The following is a 7,892-nucleotide window of genomic DNA, read 5'->3' on the forward strand; positions in this document are numbered from 1 at the left end:
AAGCGACAAGTAACCCCTAAAAATTATGAAGGTGAGTTCCTTGTCATAATTTTAAAAGTTCTTGATCTGTTCAATGAGTTCGAGAGGACAGCTTTCTTCATTTTTCTTAGGATATTTTCTCCTCGACCTCCTGAAAAGCACCCTCATAGATGCATCCACATCTCTTGACCATCCGCCCAGGACATCAATAATGATGTTTTGTTGTGGGACGATGTATCCTGGATACTGCTGAGCCATCTCCCATCTCAAAGGACCATATTTCACTGTCTTCTCCTCAGTCTTCTTCAATCGGTTGTCCATCCACGGGCACGACATCTCCACAGCTACCGCCTCTTTCTTTTTGAGTCAACGAACCGCGCATCTACTCCGTAACTATGTTCCGCATACACTGGAATATCCCAGAAGGCCTTGGCCTTCTGGTACTCATAGACTGGTTTAGGATCTACGGGCGAGTACCAGGGGGGCACCGCGTCTATCAATTCCAGATCCCTCAGCTTCTCAAAAAACAAGACCCTGAGGGCCGCATTGTGTCTCGGCAGGTACTCGTTTTGTGCGAGAGCCAGGCAGCGTGCCAGCACATGTGGCAGATTCTCGGGTGATTTGCCACACATCCTGCACGTAATATCATTGACCTGAGTTGTCTTCGCTTTCCTCGCTGTATACAGTTTTGTTGGTGTAAGCTGCTCATACATCTCTACGATACCTGCAATAGTGTGTGAAGGTGCTTCCGACCAACTCCTCAGCCAGTCCCAACATCCACTCTGATTCAGCTCATCGTCTTCCCACTTCGCCGAAAGAAACTTTCCTTGCCACCTCTCCTCTTGGATCTTTTCTTGGCACTTAGCTGTGACAGCTCCCTTCCAGGGCCCCTTAACCTTGTCCAATGGTACTTTCTGCCCATTCTTGTCTCGGCACTTTGGTTCAGGAAAGGAGGGCTCGAGAACTATCCCAAGTTCCTCGGCGAACTTGGTTGACTCCTTTATGAGCGATTGATGTCCTTGTGTTGTGGCCTGCTCTTCAAAGGCTCTCACTAGGCTCATGGTTGGGTCGTGGTTACTATAGACAATATTCACCCAATATTCAACAATCTTCGCCCCACCCTTAAATTCACTAGCTCACACTTCTTTCGTTAACCTACAGACAAACACCAACATCTACTGTATTCATCTTGCCATCTTCTACATACAAAACGCGCTATTCCTTTCAGTCTAGCACTCCGCTTAAGACGTAGATGTTCTACTGACGCAACGTTTAATATACGCACTGCTCAACTTACCACATACCTACTCAAACGAGGCTACAAACGAAACTTTGTCACTAGACAAACACAACGTGCCGCCAACATCCCACGCAGACTCGCTTTACAATCTTAAGACATGAACAACCCTACACATGTACCTTTTATAACGACTTTTAACCCATTACCTCCTCACATCTCCAACATGATTAAAAAACATTACAATTTACTGCTCTCGTCTGACCGCTGCAAAAAGGTTTTTCCAAATTTACCTGTTGAGACCTTTAAACGATCTCCCAACCTACGTGACTTACTGGTTTCGGCTAAACGTTCTTCTAACTCGACTAATCCCCACCCACAACTCCCTTCCAGCTCCTATCGTTGCGGTAAAAATTGCGCCACTTGCCCATAAATTTCCGATGGTCACACTGAGTACACCTTTTTTCCACCGGTGAAACACGCCCTATCAAATCTAACCTGACCTATGAAACAAAAAATCTAATCTACATGATCCAATGTAACCACTGTAATTTACAATACATAGGAGAGACTAAACGACCTTTAAAAGACCGCTTTATTGAACACCGCCGCACCAACCCTAACCCTAACACTAAATCTAAACCCACTACAGCCGCTAAACACTTCCTCACCGCTCCTAACCACACCGCTAGCGACACGCAATTAACCCCCATAGAAAAGTCTACTCTAACCGAGCCTCAATCCGTAAAGCCAGGAGACTTTTTAGTCTCAAAAGGCAGAACACTTCTTCCACATGGCCTCAATATTCGCGACGAAATTTACTAGCTTTTTTTCCTTTTATTAATTTTTTTTTACTATCATTATTTCATTTGCTTCATATTTTATATTGTCAATCACTTTAGTTTTGCGTAGTTCCGCTATTGCGCAAATATTTGTTATATAAGCGTTTGTCCCAATGCAAATTCTCATGGTACCTGATGAAGGCTGGTTTGGCCAGCCGAAATACAGTAACCTTTAAAACGTAATTCTACGTTGTATCGGTCTCTGCTTCTTTTATCGTTACTATAGAACCTGATAGCTGACTTGATTTGCTTGTACTCTATCTCGGCTGACCTCAGGCCACGAACACCTAGAGCTCTAGGCAGGTAGACAAGAGTAATTGAAACAAGTGAATGCTTCCCGCCGCTATCACTGATGATCTTTTTATTATTATTATTATTATTATTATTATTATTATTATTATTATTATTATTATTGTTATTATTATTATTATGATGATGATGATGATGATGATTATGACAGTTGTAAAAACTTATGTATGCCATAAGATTATACATAGACTGGGGCGTCAAACGTGGCCCATGTTGGAATAGCGAATCTCTCTAGACTTTGTACAAAATATATAATAAAAGCTAAATTATTATTATTATTATTATTATTATTATTATTATTATTATTATTATTATTATTATTATTATTATTATTTATAGTTACTACACATTACTTAATTTTAAAACGTGGAGCACCTGGAAACTAGCGGTCTTATATAATTACATGTAAACGTGGGTTCCTCCCCAATCTCGTACCCAGAGTCCTCAGGCTCTTTGGCCAGTGGTTGGTCGGCAGGAGAGACTCTGGGGAACTGGAATTTGGTTTAAATTTTTTTAACTGGCTGCCCCGTAAGTGCTTCCGCGATTTCCGCATTAAAACAATGCGAGTGGTCACAGGGCAGCCAATCAAAACAATTAAATAAAATTCCACTTCCCCAGAGTCTCTCGTGGCGACCAAGCGCTGGCCAAAGACCCTGAGGACTCTGGGTATGAGAATGGGGTTTCTAGTTTTTGTGCCCTAGTACGGTTATTTTTAATTAAATGAAACCATTATTTTAATCTTCCAACCAATACAAATATGTTTTTTCGCCATTCAAAGTGACTCTAAAAATAGGTGACACTGCCCCTTATATATTTAAGGGCATTGTCAAGGAGATTTTGCTGTATGTTGGCGAAAACAGCTCAAACATTTGAAAAAGGAACCTCTTCTATAACGTGAAAACAATCTTAGAGCACTGGGAGTATAATATGAAACGATTTCGTCGCGGCATAGTAAACTATAATCAGTTTTCAGCAGTTTTTCCAAAATTCACAATAGGAACTTGAAAAAATGTGTCCACTTATCTAAGTTGCAATCCATTTCCATCCTAGCCATGTGTAGTCAAAAAATGATTCACACCAGTTCTGTGCCCTAGTAGGGTGATTTTTAACAAAATTGAGCCATTAGTTAAATGTTCCAATCAATACAAATATGTCATTTTTTCGCTATTCAGAGGGGCCCTAAAACTAGGTGACACTGCCCCTAGGGACAGATGGTTAGGATAGAAATGGACTGCAACTTAATAACGTTGGCCTTTTTTTTAGAGTTCCTATTGTTAATTTTGGAAAAACTGCTAAAAATTGGTGTTTTTACCCTAACCCTAACTTCATCTTCTTTGGGCTATTTCTTTGATTCGTGTCCCTGGGGGTTCCAAAATTTGTCCCAGAGGAGGTTTTCGGTCACACTGATTCGTTTGGCAGCTTTTTCTATGAATATTTGTCGGGAGGCCAAATGTCAAATTTTCTCCAGTGGGGGGGTGGAGTTGAGGATAGGGCTAAGAATGAGAACATTACGAAGTCGGCATTTTTCACTCGTTAATATCCCCAGGGATTTCGCGTGTCGAAAAACTCCCTTGGGACAGATTTTTACTCGTGCTTATTAGAGCTATTGTTCTTTGCTGTCCACTGGGATAACAAAATCTGAATTTGAAAGGAAAGCTAAATGAACTGTGGTAGTTGTAGTGAAATGACGCCATCATGAAAATGGCCTATTGGTGTTTTAACCCTGACCCTAATCCTAACCCTAAGTTCATCTTCTTTGGGCTATTTCTTTGACTCTGGCATATATAGGCGTACGGGCCTGGGGGGGGGGGGGGGGGGCTGGGGCAACTCAGATTTTTTGGGCAGCAAGAGAAATTTGGGCAAAGAAAGCCGGTTTCATTCAAATAATTTTTTTTTCGAAGAGATAGAAATTTCTATTTTAACCTGAAGGCGGCATGGTAAAACCAGTTAAATTCATACGTGATAGTTTGAATAATAGCAGTGACGTAAATAGAGGTAATTTTATGGAACTAATTCACTTGCGGTGCAAGCTTAGCTGAAGGATAAACCATTGTCGACCCCAGAGCCACTCGCCTTTGACTAAGGGAAGAGCTCTGGAGTCGAGATCGATGGATAAACTAAATAGGCAGCTTGAGAAGCACGCGCAGTGGACATCTCCCTTGATACAAAACGAACTGCTACGAATTATTGCTGTTGTCATTCGCAAACGTATCACAAACGATGTGCAAGTCAGCGGACAAAACATCAGACATTAGCAGGACAGAACAAGTTTCACTTTGCCTTAGTTTCGCGCTGAATGGAACGACTTGTACTCCACGAAATCAAACGAAAGTGAAGTGGTGAAATCTGCTGTCACCGAAATCAATCTTGACCTCAAGAACATTGTTGGTAAAGGCATTTGACGGGCCGGCTAATATGAACGGTGTACACAAGGAACTCTTAACAAGAATGGAAGAGTGCTCCCCAACGGTATCTACGTCCACTGTTACGGACATGAGCTCAACCTCGCCCTTAAGGATACTATGACAGATTGAACCATTGGAAAACGCTCAGCGGACTATCCATTCTCTGCACATCTTCTTAGAAGCGAGTCCCAATTAAACGACACGCCCTGTTTAGTGACACAGAAGTACAAGGTGAGGATCTGAAACTGACGCTGAAGTCATTGAGTGCCACGCGATGGTCATGCCGGTGGGAAGCCGTAGAGGCTGTACGGCGGGCAAATGGAACGCATTGTAATAGCCCTGCTTACGCTGTCTTCAGACAAAGATCCGAAAACCTACTCTGAGAGAAGAGCCTTATTGACCGCCATTTGTGACTTAGAGTTTATCTTCGGACTGTGAAAGTAATCCTAAGCAACAATAATAGTCTGTGCCGATATCTTCAGGGGAAGACGATCGACGTCATTTCCACTCGTGGAAATGCCGACAAAATCATTCAGATCCTACGCCAGTGTTGTTGTGAAGAAAGTTTCAGCAGCGTATGGCAGATAGCATCAGCAATGGGTCTGAAAATGAAGAAGTGGCTGACCAATACTCAGTTTGAATTACGAGAAGCCAGGACACCCAGATAAAGGCCATCTATGCGTCCATCTGAGCTTGAGCTCACTGATGTTTAGCGAAAATGATCAGGAAATACTCTGTGCTTTGGGAAATATCTGTCATAGTGAAACACCTGATAAAAAATGCTTCTCCCGCTTTGCTAAATTTTAGAAAATCGACAGCGACATTCTGGAAGCCGAGCAGAAAATGTATGCGAGTTTTCGTCGTGTGCGGGGATCAGGCTACATAACTGTTTCAGAAATGCTGTAGACAATGCACGAGAATGATCTATTTGATATGTTTCCAGAGTCTTCTAATGTGGTACATATTCTTGCAGTAATACCTGCTATATCGTGTTCTCAAGAAGGATCATTCAGTGCGTTGCGCGGATTAAAAACTTAGCTCCGCAGTGCCATGGGACACACCGTGTCAGTAACTAGCTTATTAACATTGAAAGGGTATATACCAACTCTGTAGTCAGCAATGACATAAATGGTATCATTGATATATTATGCCGTCGAAATGGCAGAGACAGCTATATCTTTTAACGTGTGTTATAAGCTCATACGGATTGATTCATATGTAAGAATGTTTTCACTTCATATGTAAGCCTATGTTAGTGCATCGTATGACCCTTGTTTCTTTCCGACTGTTTCGTAAAAATTTGGGCAACTTGCGAATAATGTTTTAGAATAGAGCCAAATAAAAAAAAAATCAATGTTGCCCTATTGGTAGTATCCAGAAATATAACTTGATCCATGTTGTTTTCAGAGCTTTGACGAAAAAAATGAGATCAATCATCTTTAGGCCTCCATCACAATAATCATTTACCATAATTTTTCGTCTGCTTTTGTCGCCCTTTCCGTTCCAAAGAAACTGATAAAACAACTTGGTGATTTGGATTAAAGTATTGTAACTCGATGGCAAAGGAGATAGAAAAATAAACTAATGGCGACGCGGCTAACGGTTTTAAACAGTTATTCTCCGCAGCGAGGTCAGTCTACGGTACTGCCAACAGCTAAGGATTTTCCCCATCTTTTCCACCTTTTCATTATAGTTTAGAAGAGCAGCTATAAATATTGTAACCGTTTATTTCCAATTATTACTTAGCATTTTACAGATCCAGAAGAAGATTAGTTTTGTCTAACCGAAAGCTATTATGCAATGAAATTACCCTCTTTAGCCGTCTGATCAGCCTTGTATTTGAAAAGTACTGCTTTTTGAGCATGCGTAGTGAGCGTTAGTTCCCAAGCTCTTCCTTTTCCAGACTTGGACATCTACATCTAACACTGCAATGTGTGGTTGTCGATTACAAATAGTTGTTGATAGCTAAATGTCTAGTCTGTGGAGGCCGAAAAACTAATTGGAAATGAGAGAAGAAGGGCGGCACCGCAACCTCCTCCTCAGGGCGGTAAGCGTCCTTCGAACCGGGCCCAGCCGAAGAAACCACCGATATAAGAGGAGACTGCATTGTACATTAGTCAAATCTAGCAGTGCCCTTTACCACCCTCGCGTTCGTACCCAGTTTTGTGGCCACTGCCTTTCAGGCACTTAGGCACAATGTGACCACCCGCGTAAGTTCGTAGGGCGGCCAATTTTAAATTGTGTTTGGAGCTGTTTGTAAACAGAATCGGAACAGATATCGGCGGGCTTGTTTTCCAAACTGATTCTAATTCCCGGGGGTCAGCCAGCGTGGGGGGAGGCGGATTTTGCACTACTGGAAATCGAAATAAAGATATCTCTCCTTTTCAGAACAGCAACATCAAACGAAATTTTCTTTGAGGTGTTAAAATAAAGATTTGAGATTGAGGTATGATCAGCTACGTAGCCTAAGAAGGACTCTCGATCTCACCAATCTAGCAACCCTGCGAGCAGAGGCCCTGCGATAAGCCGACTTATCTAGGAAGATCGATGGGCCTCTGCTCGCACGGTCTAATCTGATTCATCTGAAATTACATTTTCTTCAATTTACAGTGAGAGGAGTGGGGAGGGTGGGGGTGGGAAAAGGACAGTATATTGTAATATATCAGAATAGAAAACAATTGGACCCCAGGACGTCATTTTCTTTTTACAGGAAAACCGTGGTACGTTGCCACTTTAAAATTAGCCAGTGGAAAGAGCGAATAAAGTAGGTCGCTCCTGCCCCTGGATAGCTGACACCGTGTTACGTGTTCTCCGAAGTTAAAATTCTGACTTGATCAGCTGTAGTCTGTGAACAGGCTCCCAAGTGGGGTATAGCGCGAAGAGAAAAATCGGAGAGCGGAGACGGCTTTTACAGTGGTCCCATGTGATAATATTACGAGTAACTTATTACGAATATTCAGTGAGTGCTGTCTGCACGAAAAAGTGGCTCAGTTGCTACACCTTTCATTCCGATTTTGATACGCGTCAGACTGAAATATGGTCAAATTCGATGACAATTCTACGACACCTTTGTTGTACACAGAGCCAAAGTGATCAAACAAGCGTGAAAGATGTGCAAAA

At 42.1% G+C, this 7,892-nt stretch overlaps 1 pseudogene; it reads right to left on the reverse strand.

The window, feature by feature from the left end:
• On the reverse strand, positions 1-1,105 carry LOC146457766 (uncharacterized; annotated as a pseudogene).
• Between the last annotated feature and the right edge of the window lie 6,787 nt (positions 1,106-7,892).

The sequence above is a fragment of the Pavona decussata genome, unplaced genomic scaffold (assembly GCF_977016875.1).
Source record: "Pavona decussata unplaced genomic scaffold, jaPavDecu1.1 SCAFFOLD_237, whole genome shotgun sequence".
In the NCBI taxonomy this organism is placed as follows: Eukaryota; Metazoa; Cnidaria; class Anthozoa; order Scleractinia; family Agariciidae; genus Pavona; species Pavona decussata.